At 43.5% G+C, this 20,853-nt stretch overlaps 1 protein-coding gene across 1 annotated transcript in view; it reads left to right on the top strand.

The window, feature by feature from the left end:
- Positions 1–425: 425 nt before the first annotated feature.
- Positions 426–20,853, top strand: part of LOC106744758 (adult enhancer factor 1-like) — a 28,250-nt gene continuing 7,822 nt past the window's right edge. The window contains exon 1 of the mRNA XM_014619777.1: positions 426–510. The gene's annotated coding sequence lies outside the window, so the exon portion shown is untranslated. The remainder of the gene's footprint in view (positions 511–20,853) is intronic.

The following is a 20,853-nucleotide window of genomic DNA, read 5'->3' as shown; positions in this document are numbered from 1 at the left end:
GGGAGAGCGGGAGCGAACGGAACCGTTATCCAAGCACGTGGTCGGTACCACGAGGTATCGGAACGAGAAGTTTCCCGGTGAATCGGTAAGCCGCCGAGGGGAGACCCGACGCAGATGAGCGGGATGTTTGTGCGGACGTTCCGATATCTCGCAACCTCGTAAGGGCCGATATCTGGGCGCAAATGCGAAAGCCCGATAGCGAAGAAGGAGGAGGAGAGTGATCTCGAGTGTGAGGATAGTGTGTTGTTTGAAAACGAGTGCTCTTCTTTGCTCAGCGCGCTTTCTGCCACCCTTCTTCTCTCTTCTCTTCTCCGACACATCGTCTGACTATTTTTTCTCTCTCTCTCTCTCTTCCACCACCCCCTTATCTCTTTCTTCTCCCTCACATCTCTCTTTCTCCACCTTGGATCCTCTTGTGAGCACAACGAAGGTGGAAAAGTGTCACGAACCAGCGGAAGTGACGGAACAACCGATCCCCCTCGGCTTCAAGGTCGTGGAATGACGAATAAGGTAAGACGATTCACAGTCCTCTCTTCCCGTTCGTCGTCGCGGCACCGGGACATCATGTATTATTGCATCGCGGCATCCCGAGAACGGTGCTCCTGAATATTTATGAGGGTGATCGCGATCGCGTTCAGGATTCGCCGGCGAGCCCGAGGAGGAACGACGAGAGTTGCCTTCTGACGTTAGGGATTTTTTATAATAGCATGTTCTGACCACGGAAAATGTCGCAACGTCACAGCATTATTCGAAACGGGAGCGTGAGAGAATATAAAACTAGGGGGAAATTGAAAAAAAAGCGGGAATATAATTTGGAAATTCCTCGAAAGGTATCTTGTATTCGTTTCTTCAACTTCTCTCTTTTGGGTCTGATCGTATTATGATAAAAATTCGCACTATAATTCACGGCCATTTCCCGTCGAATGCGAGATTTCATCGTTTGCCGTACTTCAATCATGCACGGGAAAAAGGTCTGGTTGAATTTATCTGACAATGAACAAGAATGGAATTTTTGATTATAAGAACCGAACTTGGTTCATCGGAAGCAGAAGTCCCGTTCTATTTTCTTCAAGCAAAATGCATTTGGTTTGTTTGTCGTCGGGTAAATTCAAGCAAAACTTTTTTTCCGTGCGCTGTCGCGAAAACTCCTCGTCAAGTCTCCCGTCGAATTTCTTCGTCGGCGACGAGGCGCCGACGAAATCTCGATTCGCACTGTTGGCGCCGGCGTCTCGCGCTCCCGGTAATTACGGAGCTCCTATGAAATGCAGAGGAGGTGTCGCGAGCCCAGCAATCTGTGCTGCACGGGATCGTCCAATGAGAATAATAATAGCCGCGAATGCGGCGCTTTTCATTTGAATAAAAACAATCGAGCACGCACAGTCGAGTGACTACGGAAGTTGTTTCGCGATCGATGGCTCGCCGACGTCTGTCCGATAAGTATATGCGCGCTTCGTGAAACGGAAAATGATAATAACGGGAACATAACTAGAACCAGTTAATGAGACAAGAATTTGCGTGCTGCGTTTCTTACGATCTCGTTATTTGCAGTAAAAAAAGAAACTGTGCACTCTTGATAATACAATCAGCGAGAAGCAATCGACAGTCACTAGTGATTGTAGTTATAAGCACTGCGAATCAGTCAAATCTCACCGCAAAAGCCTATTAATAGCAACAGCTGTTTCCACCGGAGAAACCCAACTGCAGAAACAGTAAAAAGAAGTTGTTGTTTATTATTTCTTTTTTTATTATCTCAATCCCACTCTTATGGTATTGTCAATGATTTTGCCTGAAATATTCTTAATTACGTTTAATCGATTTCATTTATATATTGTATTTGAAAAATACGTTTATCCTAACGGGACTTGAAACTTCGAGCTCGCTTCTGCTATCACACAACTACGCCAAACACGATATATAGTTGAATACATACACGATATATACATATATTTCTGCTATGGAACGCGTAACAGCGATTTGCGGTGAATCTTTCACTGGCCAAAGTCAGTGAGATATTAAACAAAAGAGCTTGATGGAAAGGTTTCCACTAAAAATGACTGAATACTCGTGTTATGGGACTTTAATATATATCACACTCATACAATGTTCTAATTAACAGTAGAATATTCTTTCACTGGTTCAATTAGTGACATCTTCGCTGATTCAACTTAAGAGAGTAGATTCCCCGAACTCCCACGAGGACGATTAACGGATTTGGACGGCAAAACTTTCAACATCGTAGATCCCGTCTTCTCACAGTCGCGAGACGACGACGCGATGCCGGAAAAAACTTACGTAACACAATTAATAAACGGCCGCGCAGAGCACCGCGCATCGCCTCGATATAAATTCACGTCTCTATGGGTATCGCGCGCGAAAACGCATCGGCCGTCTAATTCGTTCGAAACCAGTTCCGAAGCTGCGCTTGCGATCCCGCGCAAAAGTGAGCCGCCCACGCTCGTCCTTATATCACCGAACGGTTCGTTCTGCCGCTCAGGAAAGCAGACGTTGCAAAAGCTATGTTCCTCCGCCATTCCTGTCGTTTCCTCGTTCATAAATTTACGCGCCTCCAGGCGCGCGCGACTGCGCCCATTCGAGGGATAGAGAACACGTGAGATTGCCCGGCGCACGAGACAAGCGAGAGACCCCGATAAATGCGTCCGTGCCGAAATAGTTAACATAACGCGAGTCGTATCGCATAATGTAAATGCGAAAAGTGACAGGCGCCGAGTCGCTCGGAGATTTACCTCGATAAAAAAGAAACGTAATCGCGCGAACGTGTCCGAGGTATTCGCGAAATGGCAGGAAGATAACGCAGCTACGTGGAAGAGCGCCAAGTATCTCTGCGAATGCAATAAATAGGAAATACGAGGTGCAGTCGACCGGCCGAAACTGAAAATCAAATTGCGCGAATTTCACCCGGTCGGGCGGTGAGCGGCGAATTACCAGTCTGCGGCGGATCCTCGACGTCGTGTGCTCTCTAAAGTGGAGTCAGTGTATTATCACTGAGAAAAAGTCAACAGTCGTTGGCGATCGTAGTTATATAAGTGTGGCACTACAAATCGGTAAAATTTCTGTCTGCGAAAGTCTGCTCGCACATGTAGGAGCGACTGCTTCCATCACGGAAGTCCAACTGCAGAAACAGCGTGAGAAAAACTCTTCAGGAAAAGAATCAGCATATTGAAATAGTAACTAGTTACCGATCAACTTTTACCAACGACTGATCAGTTTGTATCAGCAACTGATTATACTGTTTCGATATACCGACTTCTTTCTCTTAAGGGAAGATATCGTTCATTACTTCTTTTTTATTATCTTAGTCGCATTTTTTACGTGTCGATAGTTTTACTTTTACTAAGTATTCCTAATTATGTTTAATTCATTGAATTTATACCGTACTAGAAAAACGCGCCTTTATCCTGGTGAGACTCGAATTCGAAACCTCTGGCTCTTGAGTCTGCTACCACACGAACTACGTAAATACGACATATGGTCGAATGCATGCTCTCTAAAGTGCAATTAGTGTGTTATCACTGAGCTTCACGGTACGCGTAACAGCGATTTCTAGTGAATCTTTCGCTAACCAAAATCAGTCAAGTACAAGACAATAGAGTTAAGTGGAAGCATCTCCACCGAAAATTAATGAATATTCTCTAATTATCGGTGCAGTACTGTTTCGCCGATTCGATCAGTGACATTTACGCTGATTCGGCTTGAGAGAGTGCGAATTAAGCGCGAATTATCGCCGATGTATTATTCATCACGCGTTCGCGCGCGGTTTGTCCGATAGCAGGCGCGACGGACGCGCTACCGTGAGTACCGAGAGCACGGGGACGGTAACAGTTAATTGATAACAGGTAAGTCGGGCGCTGGAGACGCCACGATTTTTGTTGCTGACCCAGCCACGCCGATCTCGATATAGACCAAGCAGGCAGGCAAGCAAGCAACCGACCGACCGACCGACCGACAACACCGTTAACAGTTATGTGAAACCAACGCGGCCGCGAGCAGACCGCTCTTGTCTCGTGGCCCATTATTTTCTTCTCTCTCTCTCCGGACTGTTGCTCTTACTGCTGTCCGATCCATCTCTGCCTCGCTATCGGCAATTTGTTAGGATCGGCTCCGCGTACGTGCGCCGACGCACCCATGACTGCGATAAATCGCAAATTACGTCGGGCGCGAATATTGCTCATCGCGCGAAAGTAATTGTAAACAATGCGCGCGCTCCGGGCCCTGCTCGCCTTAGGAACAAACGATAACTCGTATGGCCGCGCAAGCAGAAAATTTGAAGAGGCAAAGCTGCGCGAGTAACGAGTTCCGTTCGAAGCGTCGTATCGCCTCTGCCGCTCATTGGAAAATTGATTAACGGCTGCGTGCGCGAGGTCGACAGATTGAACTCGAACCTAGAGCCAGGGAACGCAACAATCTGACTCTGGAGAGACGGGGCCCGGCACGTCGTTGAGAAATTCCGCGGTTTAATAATCCGCTTTACGTAATTTTGTATGTTAACTCTCGTAAAACCGGGGAATATAAAAAGAACGACCACGGCGAATCTCCGATATGCGTCTCGATGAATAACCGTGGATAATTGCATTCTTACGTTTCTCTCCCGTCGGTTCTCCTCTTGCAAAAGCGAATGGTACGTGACAGTGTCAAGCAATGTTACGCGAACGACATCGGGATCCTACCTCTTGTGTTTTTTTTTTCCGTTGCTCAACAATCCGGCGGCGAACGTGTACAAGCGGCAGGCCGGTATTTGAATACGCCCGCTATTACGAGAATGGGGAGCACGACAATCATGAGAGATTCCCAGACGTTCGAACAATGTCCTCACCTCGGTTCTGGACTGGCGCAAACGGCAATAAAACGGGCCCCGAACGACATCACCGCCACCGAGTGCCAGCTATTAAGCGCTTCTGACGCGATGATCTTAACCGGTGTTCTATATAATTTACAATAAAAGCGTTACATCTATATTACATTTCTATACTATGATGTTTCCTAATTCATTTGTAATTTATCTGTAATCTAAGTCAGTGCGCCTCTTCTTACGAACGTCCGAAAAAAAATCTTACGAGCCGCTCTCTTGAAGCTTTGAATTTTCTTTCATTTTCCACCTTTCACTCAATTCCCCTAATTCTAACACATTCTTTTCAATTATATCCGAAAATGTATATTTAAAAAATCCTCTCTCAAAACATACAAGATTTCAAAGAACGATAGGTAAAATGCGACGATTTTGATCCCCAGATTGGCAAGTAAAAACGGTATGTTCTTTTGCAATTTTTGAGTTGCTGAATCTGATTCTGACTTTTAATAAATTTTAATTTGTCAAAAAAGAGAATATTTTAAAATCGGTATATGAAGCTGGTAACAGCTCGGACCATAAATTTGTGATTTTTGAGCTTTACGAATGTATTCATTTGTATTTTTCTTCTAATAAAACATGATGCGAACCTTATTTACCTGCTAGTAACACATGAGAATCTTAATAAGAGAGCTTCAAAATGTCTTTCATATTGATGCATTTTTGCAGATGCAAGATTGGTTACCAAATAGTATTACTTCTACGGTGCCATGATAATTTAGTAATTTGTTAGTATTTAACGGTTTCTTCACTTAAGATCCACTTAAGCGCTCAACAACTATCAGAAATCTGTCAGAATGATGTTACCGATAGTAAGAGTAAATCTGAGCAAAAATAATTTTACTATTTATTTTTTCTCAATGTTTTGTTTTTCCTTTCTTATGTACACATTCTTCTATGTATAATAGATTTCCTATCGTCAAAAGTATTTTACTATTGTAGTATTTTATTAATGAAAATTGTAAGATTTACGCAAAAAGTATTTTTAAGTACAAATATCCATTTTGACCGAACAAAGTTTTCTTCACTTATTAATTTTTGTTGTTTACATATCGGCCGATATCTCCATTTAATATTGTTCATTTTATTATAGTTTTACACTTTCTTTAATATACCGTTCTCCTAATAACTTCTTGCATATTTAATAGCTTTATATGCTAATTTTAATATTTTCTCGAGAAATTAAAATGATTTAAAGATCAAAACCGGCGCATTTTACTCATCGTCCTTTCAAGTTTGATTCTCGCTGCTATTATTCACGGACGATATTTCTTCCAGATGAGTTCTTTTGCACGAGCTTAACAACGATTATCTTGAGTCACAGAAAATTATGATATAGTCCGATTTAATGTTTTATTAATAGAAATAATCTCCACGTGCGCAAACAAATTATTCGAATGGACGCGATTTCTTTTTTATCTTCCGTGACGCGGACGGATTCACTCTGCGATGCAAATTACATTCCGCCGGGACGCAGAGCTTATATAACGGCCCGTTTAAGAAGGGGAAAATTGAAATAATTTCAACCGCCTTTTTGCGGGGATAAATAGGGCCGTGAATGTAAATTCGTCTCCGACGACGAGGACGGGATCTTCGGTGGCATAAAGCCGCTGCGTGGGCTCGCATGCCGGGTCTATTTATACATTCTCGCGCGTACAATGGGCTCTCGTTGCCTTTAAATTAAATTCGAGCAGTACCGCAATGTCATTGTTAGCCTCATTGCCGCCTAGAGGCTCCACCTCGCATATCGCGGACGACTAATACGAGTCTGTGTGTGCCAAAAAGCCGCGACAATTTACAGATTCACACCGGACGTCGACGTGATCCCACGACGAACGATGAGTCGTTTCCACCGTGTGTCGCGTATTAATGTCTTATTAAAAACAACGCATCTCATACAATGAGAAAACTCTAAGAACCCTATGACTCACGACACGTCCCGCCCGCAGAGGAAGATGCGGACCGGTTTATGAATAAAATCATGCATAATCCGCCAAAAGCACGGCATCGCGTCGCTCGCAAGAGGCACTCGCGCTTTGAATTTAACCGGCTTATTGTCACTCCTCGAAAAACCCGAAGACCCGCTGGAGTCGAGGCTGAAAATCCGCCGCGTTTAAAATCAATCCCGGGAACTCGCGGGTAATCGCGATCGCGTTCGAAATAAAAATTTACCGACCGGTCCGCGGTGAAAAATACGCAAAAACACGGGGAATTCGCCGCGGCCCGCCGAAAGATCATTCAGTCGCGTCCCAGAGCGCACGAAGCTGACATTTTTATGACCGGGCTGCAATCACCGAACATTACTGCAAACGTGTAACCTTTTTTACCCGCGCCTTGATTTATAACCGACGTCGGAACGAAACCGCCGTATAAGGACGGAGCGCATCGCTTAAGTAAACGGCATATTAATTAACTATTTACGTCCGAGAGAGGGGGGGGGGGAGGAAAGAGGACCACGAAAACGATCGTAAACCGAGTCGCGTCGGCGATCCCGTCCTCGGCTTATGCGTGGAGGTGCCGCCAAATCGCGCAACTTCGCGTAATGAATTTTGCACTTTCCATGCGTTCTTCTTTTCCCTCCTTTCGTTTTCGCCAGAAACGCGTTATATCGGCATTACGAGAAACACCGCGCTCGCGTCGTTTAATTACGGGTGAACGGCGACAATGGCAGCCTTGCGCGTGACGAAATCGCGCCGACTGCATCTTCGAATGCACAATGACGACGACCTTGCAGACGGCGGAGAGATAATTGTAGCGGCTACTCGATGGGTAGCTTAAATTTGAGGCCACAGCCTACATTCGTGATGTAAGGACGACGATAACATCGTGCGCCGCGCGTAAGGTGGAGAACGGAGATGCAAAAAAGGGCCCGGACAGTACCCTACGTGTTTTATTATTCAACGCGCGTGTATGCGCGCGCCTCCACTTATCCCATACACGCTGACCCTCTTATTTCATCTCGCAATTCATCGCGGCCTCCCCGAGACGCGCTATCCGTCTTGTTTAATCGAATATTTCCAACATGCCTTACGGTTTGTTGAAAGTTCGCCGTTTAGCGCGATGTTCAGTTCGGTCATACACGGAAAAAGAAGAATTAGCCTCAGCAGCTAAAAACTAGCTCCCATAGGTTAGTCCATATAACTGAAATTTAGTTAACTAATTTTTTGTCCCCGCAACTCCCACAGTTAAAAACTAGATCTGGTAACTAAATTTCAGTTGTATTATATGGACAACTAATTCCCTTTGTTCTATGTATTAACCTGCGAGAGCCGAAATTTTAGTCTTATTTTAAGTCCAATTTAATTCTACATTAAGTCTTCAAAGGTCTTCTCCATTCGAAGATTTAACGTTGAGCTAAAATTTAAACTCTGGAGGTCTCAACTATTATTCGCAGCGCTTATTGTGCTCGTCTGATATTAAAAATAGGAACTTATATTTCCGTTTTCTTTAAAGACTTAATGTAAAATTTTGGTTACAACATTAAGCGTATTTAGTTCTACGTCAAATCTACAAGTGGAGGGGACGGAAATAGCTTCTTATTTTGTAGCATCAAAAGAGCTCAATAGAAGTGTAGCATAATAAAAGATCGTTCAACACTTAACGCAGAACTAAATCGACTTAATATACAACTTATGTAGAACTAAAACTTCGACTCATTTCAAGTGAATACTGCAAATGTGAACGATGAATAAATTCAAAACAAAAATTAATTAGGCAAGCCTCGGTGAGAAGAGAGATGAAAATCAGAGTAAATTAGCGCGCTAAAACGCCAAGTCTCCTCTCCTCTATCGCGCAACAGCGAGCCTCAATCACGTGCGTATCGTAAGCACGCGTGTTTCTGATTTGCTTAATCAGCCCTCCATCATCGTCGAAGGTTGCACACACTTGTTACTTCTCGCTCGTCATCGCGAGACAGGCCGCCTTCTGCCTTCGCATTGTTACGTGCGAACATAATCATGAATTGAAATCGAAGTCAGCGTCTTAAGGCGATCGGTCATCCGACAAATTGAGAAGGATATCATTGTGCGCACTGCACCGTTTCAGTTGCAAACCCGCTAACGATTCCTTCGCGCGCGAACAAAGGATCCTGAAAGGTGCGTTCAGCGCGAGGAAGAATACGCAACTGCACCGTGGAAATTCATAACTGTCGATTCGTGAATGAGTAGGATGGAAAAAGCGCGTTGCACGTACGCAGGATTACGCTGTTTGATTTGCTTATTTATCGGCGGATATGGAGGAAGAGAAAGAGAGATATAGTGGATGTTACGAGATCGCCGATTTGTCAGACGGAAAACGAAAATGTTCTCACGATCGACGCGGTCTATTAACGATCTACTTGCTCATTAAAAGCGCAGAAAATCCCCGTGAACACCTCCGGAGCGCGGCACCCCTCCGGAGAATCGAATTATCCCACGCATCCTTTCACCGGTTTACGTTTCGTGAATCATTACACGACGGCGACTTTGTAGCGATTTTCGTGTATCAATTCGTTCCAAGGTTGCCTGAGAGCACCTGTAATTTACACTCTTATTAGACGCAGCTCCGGCGGTAGCATGTCGGATCTTAAAATTTTACGGAAGCTGTTTCGGGGCCGATTCTGCGAAAGGAGCAACGATCGCCGAGGGAACTTCAGGTAACACACAATATGAACACGCGTCGTAACGAAGAACGATGAAAATGTTTCCATCCCGGCGACATCAAATTTCGACTGGCATCTTTCACTCCGCGCTTAACCTTTCGACCGAAAAGGTCGTGGACGCGTATGTCGAATGTAAATGCAAATCAAATGTATTCGACAATAATTTGCATCGACATTGACTGAACATTTAACTGATCCTATCGAGTATAGCACAGATATTCGTCATCGTCCGTAGAATGGATACGCGAAACGCACACTTTCGACTCGGCGAACTTCAGAGGACGACAAAATTTTAACCAGTAAGAACGAATAAGGTCCAATGGACCAATAAGAGCCGTTACTAGATATAGGCGTGAACTTTTTAATCTTAGCGGGAGGATAAAATTGTCCGACGGTGTACGCAACGTACGTGCCGGACTTTTTATCAGACTTATAACGCAAGAATATTATTTCGTAATTTCCCCATTAAATTGACCCTCTTAACTCGCGACTAATATTCATATTGATTAATCCCTCGATCCTCTTTATGTAAAACATATTCCCTGACGTTATAGAAATTTGAGTGTTGCGAAAAATATTGCTTTAGCCAGGAGTCAAACCTGGACCTTCTTACGGTAAAAAATTTCTTGTTAAATTTAACACATTTCATATGTCGCAAACAGTCCATACAAATTTTTGTGTTAATTTAATACAAACATTAATATGTTAGAAATTAACACAAAATTAATAAATCCATATGTTAGTCGACACAGTGAAGTATAAAATATGTTATTTTAACACTTACACATATTAAATACTGATTCAACATAAAATATTGATAGAGATAACATAAACACAATATGTTAAATTAACAGGCGCTTTTTTCTACGCTTTGCTGATATGTTAGTATCCCAATTAACCATAAGAGATCATTGTGTGGCTATTACTATTCTTAAAAAGATTCGTATGTATGATCCACTTTAGCGACAATTCGCATTATCCGAGCTCGATCGATCGCAACGCGCTGGATCGCGTGAGACGCGCCATGTCCGAAATCTTACGCACTTTCTACTCGCGAGACCGTTGCGAGAAAACATGCGTGAAAACAAGAGGTCGTCGGGGCGCAGAAAGAAATGGGCCACGAGGATGACAATGTCCGACAGTGTCAGGCCCGCGTTCTCTCGGAAGGGAGGAGCGGAGGAAGAGGAGAGCAAAGCGAAAGACAGAGAGATGGCGTTGACTAACAAACGATGATTTCGTCGTACTGCCTGAATATTTCATGAGGAAACGGTCGGAGATGCCGCGTAGAAGTCGGGCGGTGCGGTCGGCGAGTTTGCCGATCGGATCGCGGCAGACGATCGAACGTGGTGAAGAGGCGAGGACGACGAAGAAGGAGAAGAAGAAGAAGAAGACGCCTCGCGTCGACGAAAGAGGAACGAAGAGGTATGGGACGACGAGGATCGTGGAAGAGGAAGCGGATCAAGGATGGATCGGCGGGCGAGGGGGACCGAAAGGAAAGAAATCAGGCCAAGCGCTGGGCAACAAGCGGGCCCCCTCCGGAGGAAAATTCATGAAAATCTATTCCTGATTTCGTGGCCGATCGCTGTATATATTTATGCGCGATATGGAAGAGTCCGTGTAATCCTGTTGGCGATTTGGCCGCGCCCGGCTTTCCCCCGTGTAAGCCGTGAATATCCCGAGCGAACGGCCAATGTTAAATAGTACACGGGAAAAAGAAATTAGCTGCCCATATATACAAGTGAAATTTAGTTACCAGGCCTAATTTTTAACTGTGAGAGTAAAGAACCAAAAAAAAGGATTTAGTAACAATTGGTCACAACATTTGGTTAAATAGTCTCAACTAAATTGTTTAGTTACTGCAACTAAATCATTTAGTACCATATACTGTACGGTAATACCATATGCTATGTACAGTATATAATACTAAATGATTTTTGACAAGCGTAATCAAATCTTTTTTTCGGTGTAGATGCAGGGACAAAAAAATTAGCTAAATTAACTAAATTTCATTTGTATTATACAGACAACTGATTTTTGCCTGTGGGAGCTAGTTTTCAGCTGTGGGGGCAAGTTTTTAGCCGTGGAAGCTAATTCTTCTTTACGTGCAGGGCGATTGTAATACGATCTCGCGCGTCTCGAATCGAATCGCGACGATCGATGCGATCGGCGAACATCAACCCGCGAGGAAAACTCAATTCCCGGGAGTCGATCGGCTTTCTACTTTCGCGTAGAAATAATGCGCATATGCAAAACATCTCTCTCTCTCTCCTCTCTCGGGATCATCGGCGGTCGGTTCTTTATCAGCATTGTGCGCATTTCGCGATTTATTCCGGTAAATATCGGCGCATTTTCTCAGCAATGAAATTACATAGTTTGTTCGTCCATCACCTTTTATCGATTTTTGTTCTCATTAATTTGTTGCTATCAATTCTTGTTAATTGGCGCGACGTTCTAACGATGCTCCCGTAATTCTAATTTGACGTTGCTTTTAACCGGAAGACCGATATACTCCTGACAGGTCGGTAGATAAAACATTTATAAAATTTATAAAATGTTAATTCTGGGGGATCCTCTTTAATTTAATAATCACCATTAAAAGCGGATTTCGGGCGATATTATGGCGCGCGAATGTTTAATTACGCAGCGCTTCCCGATTCGCGCTCGTTTGGTGCGGGAACTAACGACGAGCTAATCGATTAATTAGGAAGGCACTTTCTAGAATGTCCAATTAAATTACGCTCAGTCCATCGGTCTCGATGTGCCATCATTCACGGGCGTTCCCCGTTTATTTTCTATCCAGTACTCCTTGTTTTCTCATTCGCGCACGATTTCACTCCTTTTAAATCACAATCGCTCGTTAAAGATGAAACGTTATTTTCTGAATCGCGCGAGCCAGATCGGCTTTAAGAAGTACTCGAAACGAAATTCGAGGCGTGAACGAGTTAATATCACGTTACCGTAATATAACGGCGCAATACTTTATCGCGCGATATCGATTACACGTGTTATCGATAATTATTATCATCACCTCACGATGTCTGCGTTAGCGCGGGAAAGTTTACGTTATCAATTTTGTAATGACGCCTATAACTTTCGGAGACTTTCTGACGAAATGATAAAAAATCCATATTTTTCCCAAATCGAAATTTTAAATTCTACATTAAGTTCTTCAAGGGGAAAAATGGAAATAAGTTCCTATTTGTAGCATCAAAGGATCACGATAAGTTCTTTTAATGCTACAAATGGGAATTGAAACGGCTAGGGTTTAAATTTTAATTCTACGTTAAGTCTTCAAGTGGAGAAAACGGCAAAATTTTCCCATTTGTGTACGAAGGAAATATTGCAAAAATCATCACAAAATTTTGTAATATTGTATCATAACGGAATTATAACTGAATATGTTTTTCTTATGATGTGTTCTTCATCTATGATGTACTTCATTATGCACATAAATACACATCACTAAAGACAACACACAATAATTTTAATCATAATTCCGGTATGGTCGAACGTTACAATTAAAATTTTGTGATAATTTTTACTACAATATTTTCTCTGTATAGCGTCTAAGAGGCACTACAGAAGGCACAACAGAAGACCTTTGGAAACTTAATGTAAAATTAAATAAGACTTAAAATAGAACGAAAATTTCGACTCCAATTTTCTTTTAAAAATTTATCGCAAAGATCCGAAGGACTTGGATCGAATCGATTTCGCGTAGATCTCCGGGAGTATTCGCGTACCGAAGTAACGGAAGCTCGACATTGCTGAAACTCTTAATAACTGCCAATCAACGAATGCCGGACGACCGAGAGTCGTGGGCGAAATAGCGATCGACTTCGTACCGGCCGCGTTCGCTTTCCATCGGCCACACTAACGGTCAGTTTCGCAAACTCGGATATCCGCCAGCGGGTAGAAACGATTTTCAGCGAGGCTAACAGAACCGAGAAAATTGTTGCGCCGATGATGATCGTGTCTAATGGCGGAACCAATTGTTTGATATCTCTGTTACGCCAGAACCCTTCATCGTTCTCCTTCCCGGTCGTCCTTCTTCCTCCTCCTCCTTCTGCCACTCCTCCCTAATCCGCAGTTTCCTGACGAATTATTACGGCCAGATGCGACGGATGAACGCCGCAGGATTCGTGAGAAAGGCTCGCGCACTGTTCGCAACGAATCTTGATGTTGCACCTGGCTGTTATCTGTTGCCCCGGGTTCTACTAATACTTTCACAGTCGCCTTTTATCGTAGGCGGATATTTATTAAACGCTCAAGACCACGTGTTGCTATAAGCGAAGAGCCGGGGAAAGAGAAAGAGAGACGTTTGGTTTGGCGTTTCGGAACAACACATTCGCATTTTCATCATCGATAACGTGATTGAAATTTATCCGAATACGAACACGATCCAAGCCGAGTCGAAATTTTCAATTCTGCAATACATTAAGTCTTTAAGTGGAGAAAACGGAAATAAGTTCCCACTAAGTTGCCCCACTTATTGCGCCCCTTTAATGCTACAAAGAAAATTTAGTTCCCACAAAGCATAAATTTTATTTCTACATTAAGTCTGCAAGCAGAAAATAATTTTCTATTTGTAGCATCAAAGAAGCACAACAGAAGACCTAGTGAAGACTTAATGTAGATCCAAGTAGACTTAATGTAGAACCAAAACTTTTACTCGGCTATCCGGCTGATAGATTTTCGCACGTAATTGCACCCGCGGACTTTTCCGCGAGACACTCCAGCAACTTCTCGCGGGAGAGAAAAACACGAAGGATCGGGAGGATTAACATAGTGATCGTCCTTTTTTTTTTACATCGAATCAGCTTCACCTATGAGTAACGCGGAATTCGACGGCGGATTGTCCGTTTTACGGTGAGAGCATGAGCCGGGATTCCAGCGGCTTGCTTTACACTTCAGTTTCATAAGGAAACGTCTGGAGCGAGTCGCTATTTAACTAAATCACTGTAATCGTAGAGAAAACTACCGAATAGTATACCGCGTGCTGCCGCGGATGCTGAGATATGTCCGCGCGCGTCTAAAATTCCGCGGATACGCCGTAAAAAGGAAATCCTCGGCGAAGAATCGCGCCGAGAGTCGAGCCGAGTCACGCGGCGCGCGCTCGGTATCGCAATCGCATTAAAATCGTTGGCAAATCCGAAACACCGATTTCTTCCTCCTCGATATCCCGCGAATGCTATCGGCCAATTGTCGGGCTCGCCCGGCCGGAAAAACGCGTAAAAACTGCGAGCTGGAAGTTAGTCTCGCTTGGGCAGATCCAAACGCTGCTCGTTGCTCAATTCCGAAACGAGCGATCTCGATGTAACGGCGACCGGACTTGTGTACCGAATTGCGCAACACGCTCGTCGCTTTTTGCACACTGATAATCAATTTCTTTCGCGTCTGCCCACCTGTCATCGAGGTTCCTCCGCGAGATCTCGCGCGGTCGAAATTTCAGTACCCTCCGCTTTCCGAGAATATCGGGAAAGCGCAGGTTTCACGATTCCACCGAATATCCCCGCATGTAAAAATATACTACGAAGAAAAGTAATTGCTCAGCTCATTTTCCTTCTTTTAGCAATGGTAAATATCACATTAAAACATTAAAATTCAGACACGGTTTGCTTATTATAATTAATAGTATTTAACTTTCCTTCGATAAAGTTTAAATATTTCATTGTAATGAGTACATTTTAATACTATTATCGAGAAAGTATTCTTCGTTCAAGATACCCATTACATAAAAGAAGACAAATAAATTAAATAAATAAATAAATAAATAATTGTTTCCCCGTGCACCCTTGCTTTTTGCTACTTTTCGCTCGTCGAGCTCGGACGAGCTAGAATTTCCAACGGAAAAATATAGCCCGAGCGATCCGAGCTAGAAGTGGTAGAATCGCGGGTGACACGCCGCCGCTGGCTCGGAAGCGGGATTGCGTTCGCCGATGACGGTATTGTGTTCCCCCCGACGACATCTATTAGGGTCACGTCGGCTGTAAAAGTAGCGGAAGCGGCCGCGTGAACCTTAATCCATTCGTCTCGGCTCGAAGAAGAGAAAGAGATTGTCTTGTTAGGACGATAAGAGTTGCCGATGCGCGCATCACACGAGTGCGCGCTTCCGAACGGACGACAGATCTTGAAGATTAATGATCGCGACCGATCGCGAGAGGGTACGAAGTGTGATGAATCATGAAATTTGAAGTGATTTTCTATAAGTCGGGATATCACGTTTCTCTTTTTTCTCTCCTTTTTCCCCTTCTCTCTCTCTCTCTCTCTTCTGACGATCGGCTGCCATCGAGACTGTTGGCGTTAATTAAGGGAGAATGGCGCGTTGATCACGCTGGAAGGAAGGATTTCAATTTCCTATTGAGATAACGCGGAAAGAGAGTGGAAATGCGTGGCGCGTTACACGCGAGACGTGCGTTCGGCTAGACACGGCGCGAAATACTTCGCGTAAAAGTAGGTAAGTTACTTCCAAATATGTCCGGCCGAGAGCCTGCCGGTTTCCACTTCCAAGACGTGGCCTCGCGGGATTAGAACCGATTTACATAGATTGACTGCGATCGTCCCCTGCTGTCTTTCATCTGTCAGTTTACGTGTAACGTCGCGAGCGGATTAAAGAGGCATTAATTTACCTTCGTAGAAAAAGGATCCTCTGACACGGCGCGCGCATAATAATTCATTCTAACACCGCGCAACACACACGACGCGAGTTTATTGAGACGGGTAAGGAGCGACGCGAAGAAAAGCGCGAGGCCAATTTTAAATACTCGTTAAGTGACTCTTCAATAATTCCGGTAAATAGTATGTTCAAGAAGATAGGTACAATCACATCGCGAATCATCGGTAAGATAATACGCACGGCCGAGATGCACTTCACTTTCATTATTTATAGCTCGCGACATCCCGCTCCGGCGACGAAAAGAAATCGCTGCGCTAAAAATAATAAATACAGATCCATTGATGTATAATTTGCTGAGTTCATAGATCTGTAAGTCCCGTCTCCTCTTCGCAGAGCGTCCCGCAGCGGTCGATTTAGAAATCCACGGATTAATCCGTCTGAATCGCAATAAAGCGATATCTTGCGTAATCGCGAAGACGCGCGAAGAGAAATCTTTATCTTCCCGGTGAGATGCGCATCTCCGCCGACGCGAAAAATCGCTCGCGGATGTATCGGTGGTCGTATGTCGAGTCGCAAGTGCTCTCTAAAGTGCAATCAGTGTATTATCACTGAGAAGCAGTCAATAGTCACTAATGACCACAGCTATAAGTACTGCAAATCAGTAAAATTGCAAAACTCTGTTCGTAGCAGCAGCCGTCGGAGAAATCTAACTGTAGAAACAATGAAAAAAGATATTATTTATTGCTTCTTTTTTATTATCGTAATCTCACTCTTAAGATACTGTCAATGACCTTGCCTGAAATATTCTTAATTATGTTTAATTGATTGAATTTATGTCGTAAATTTGAAAAATATGCTTATCTCGATGGGATTGGAACTCGAAATCTCTGGCTCTGGATCTTAAGTTTGTCCTCAGATAAACTGATGCTGCATGGCTCATTTCATTGGCTACGAAGCATCTAAGAATACACCAAACTGCCTTAAATATAAGATCCGGCTACGAATACCGGTCTCAGTTTGGAATCGAGTACAAGTAATATTTGTTTCAATACAAATTCAATCAAATCAAGAAAAATCTTCCAAGATTGAAATATTCTTGCTTATACACGAGAATATTTATTCTTGATTTAAGATTCTTTTTTTTCCGCATATATTTCTGGGACGCGTAACAGCGATTTGCAGTGAATCTTTCACTAGTCAAAATCAGTGAAATATTAGACGGAAAAGCTAAGTGGAGGAGATTCCATTAAATATTAGTGAATACTCACTGAATATCGGTAGAATACTGTTTCGCTGATTCAATTAGTGACATTTCTACTGATTCGACTTAAGAGAGTGCGAATACGGGATCCTCCGAAAGAAACACGTGAGTCGTTATCGAAGGAGGAGCATATTTATGGGCGGACATAACGATATACGATACGACAACGGACGACAATGCGAGCTGCCGCTTGCACGCGTTATTGGCAAGGCTGCCGACCACCGCAATATCCACAAAGAAAAGCGAGCGGAGAAGGCGCGTGTGGGCGTCGCACATATCGGCTCCCGGCGTGCCGGCGACATATCCAGCCTCTCGCGTCGCGGTGCCGGGTGGAATCGTAAATAATAATCATCGGATTATCAACTGCGCATGCGTGTGTAAGCATGCACACGCGATTACCTTTCGACATAATGTTGTCGGCGAATTCATTCCCGCGGCGCGCCGCAGAGCGGCTTATAGAGCGCGATAGATCCATGTATAATGAACGATGTCGACTGTCAGCCGAACTGAGGGCAACATTTAAACGTTCCGCGCCAACTGTGACGCGTGCGTCTCTTCGAAAGCACTTCGCGCGGGACCTTTCACCGCCTTCCCTTCGCGGATTATTTGCCACCTGTTACTCGTCGAGCCACGCGATAATCAGGAGCGGATCCGAAACGAAATCGGCAGAAATCGACGCTCCTTCCTTTCGTTGCTCGGCTGATTTACGAAGATTCGCGACAGAATATTCTCTCCATATTATCGACAAATTTTATGCATTTGTTGCCTCCCTCGTATTTTAGGTGGTAGTAGCATAAAGTTTTTTGAAGAATTCGTTGAAAGTCGCACTACATATATATAAATTTAAATGTGACCTAATTATTGGCACAATTAGAAGTGGATTGAATTTTCGGAAGCTGAAATTTCGCAGTTAAATTAAATATTCGCAATGACACTTTATACGCGTATTCTTTAGCTAGTGTTCTATTTTTAACTTTTATTTGTCATTTCTTCTAAGCTACATTTAAGATATTAATGAAAAATTACTGTGATATTATGGATTAATATAGAGATAATTTAGGCATTATAGGAAAATTTTAGAATTGTTGATCATTGTTGACCATTTTGTTTTATAATAATATATGAGAATTTTTTTTCTCGGGCTAGGAATATTTTCAGATTTACCACGTTGGTAAATCTGGAAATTTCTTATAAATAATTATATATAAAATATGTCCCTATATATAGAAATATATAATTATATATGATTATATATATAACTACCTGATTATATATAGACCATTATGGTATTTTAATTTTACAAAAAACTTTTTGCTGTTTGTCGTTATGTCTCATATTTCATTTAATAATTTAATATATATATCGTCACACGTACAAAGGAGACCATATGTATTTATATGTATCACCATTTCATACATAATTATATATTTTTATATCAAGATATTCTATATGCATATAATTATATATGACACCTTATATATGATTATGCATGTGATTATAAATAATAATATATAGTCATTAATAAAAATCTGGAAACGTCGAATGTGTGCATATCGGTACTGCAAATTCTTGCAAAGTTCGATCGAAATTTCCACGACCGCATCCGCTAAAAGCTGTTTTCAACTCGTTCGCGGCTTTAATCGCGACAAAACGGTTCGACCCGCATGCATATCGCCTACCTTTTGTATCCTTTGTTTACATACTTTCACCGAGGAACGCCGAACGGCGCATCGCATACGCGTTCCGATGAATCATAGCGGCTAATGAGCCCGATAAACCGAGCCGCGCGTAATAACGATTTTTACTCTAACGGAGGAAGAAGACATTCCGCGCGTTACGTGATCGGGCCGCGTCATATCTCCCGTCTTTATAAACGCGCCCGAGGGGCCAACGCTCGTCGCTCTAACGCGGTAATGAGGCAGAGATGGAGCGACGCAGGCCGAAACTATTTCACTCCGTACGCTCACTTTCGACGTAATGAATATATTTCTTCGGTACGGCGCGGTCAGTTTTTCGCATTAAGCGCGTCGTTACAGCCGCGTTTCCCAAGCTTATGGGGAGCTGGGACGCAGTCGATGCGCGCGCGTTTCTAGTAATATAGTAATAAGATAATTGGACAAGACTCTCGGCGCAAACCGGCGAGTTCAACGGCGTCCGGCGCAAGAAGATGCCGTTGCACCCTCCTGCGACTTTTTACGGGAAGAAGAACGACATTCCGAACGACTGTGTCCACTTGGACGCACGACTGCGAACCGACCGTCGAGAATAATCGAAGGAGGATCTCCGAATTCAAAAAGCCCTCCAGAAGAAAAGCACGTCGCGGTGTTCGCGCCACTAATTGAGAAAATTTCTATTTTACGTACTTCGCAAGTAACATTAGTGTTTATATATATTTTTTTTACGAATACACAAATAACATCTATTCCTTATAAATGAAACATTACCCTCTGTAATTTATTCTTGTCCCGAAGCTTCGGGTACGTCTTTTTAAAAAAAGATTTTAGAACTCGCCCTACTGTCAGAAGTAGCTGTTTTCGGAGATTCTTAGGGAAGATTCTTTGAGAGAGGAGTAACGCCTTCTTGAAAATCAAAACGAAAGTTTAACTGAAAGCTATTGAGAAAAAAGAGTATATACCTATTAACGTTGCCAACATTATTAAGCAAAATACCGCATGACATGCGTTCATACTCTGCTTTGTTATTCCCGGGTTAAAATAATTAGGCCGATGCCGTCTCGATACCGCCGGAGACGACCGCGTTGTCCTCGCGTCGCGCGACTCATAAAAATATTCCAATGACGCCCTGCAGACCGCCGAAATTTCGCGACCGTCTCTCGCACAAGGAGAGTAATATTTTCGCGTCGCGCAATGTATCAATTTAGCGACGTATGGCGCACTTTATCTCCGACAAGGCGGTGCTTAAAGCGGCGCGCGTCGTAATTAAATGCCGGCACTTCTTGGCCGGCTTATCGGCACGAACGATCGAACCCCGTACGGGGTCCGATGTGTGCCCGACGGAGAACGAGGAAGGACATGCGGCGCGCGGATCGATATTCTTTTATTTTTTTCTTTCTTTAATTCCCCATCCTTAAAGCGTGGCAGAAGACGGGCAGGAGAGAGAAAGAAGGAGAGAGAGAGAGAGAGAGAAAGAGGGAAATTGTGTCAGCCGAAAAGAAACGACTGATTGAAATCTCGCGCGCGGGCCCGACAACGCGAGCCGGGCAACATATCTCGTTAGGATAACGAGTGACGAATTCGTTGAACGAGCTGTAAATTTTGGGGATATGTACGAGAGAGTCGTCCGCGAATGCGCGCATGCACGTGCGACGTGCGAATCTTTCCGAGGGATATTTTAAAAGGCCGAAAGTGCGCGCTGTCGCGCACCCTGAGGTGAGGTGAAAATTTTATTGCTTCGGCGAGAAAGAGATATTGTTGCCCGAATACGTCATAAAATTGCTCGAAGTTTAAGTTTCG

The sequence above is a fragment of the Dinoponera quadriceps genome, unplaced genomic scaffold, assembly GCF_001313825.1.
Source record: "Dinoponera quadriceps isolate SergipeBrazil2010 unplaced genomic scaffold, ASM131382v1 scaffold1471, whole genome shotgun sequence".
NCBI classification, from domain to species: Eukaryota; Metazoa; Arthropoda; class Insecta; order Hymenoptera; family Formicidae; genus Dinoponera; species Dinoponera quadriceps.
The sequence above is the reverse complement of the archived record's forward strand: the minus strand, read 5'-3'. Positions and strand labels throughout refer to the sequence as shown.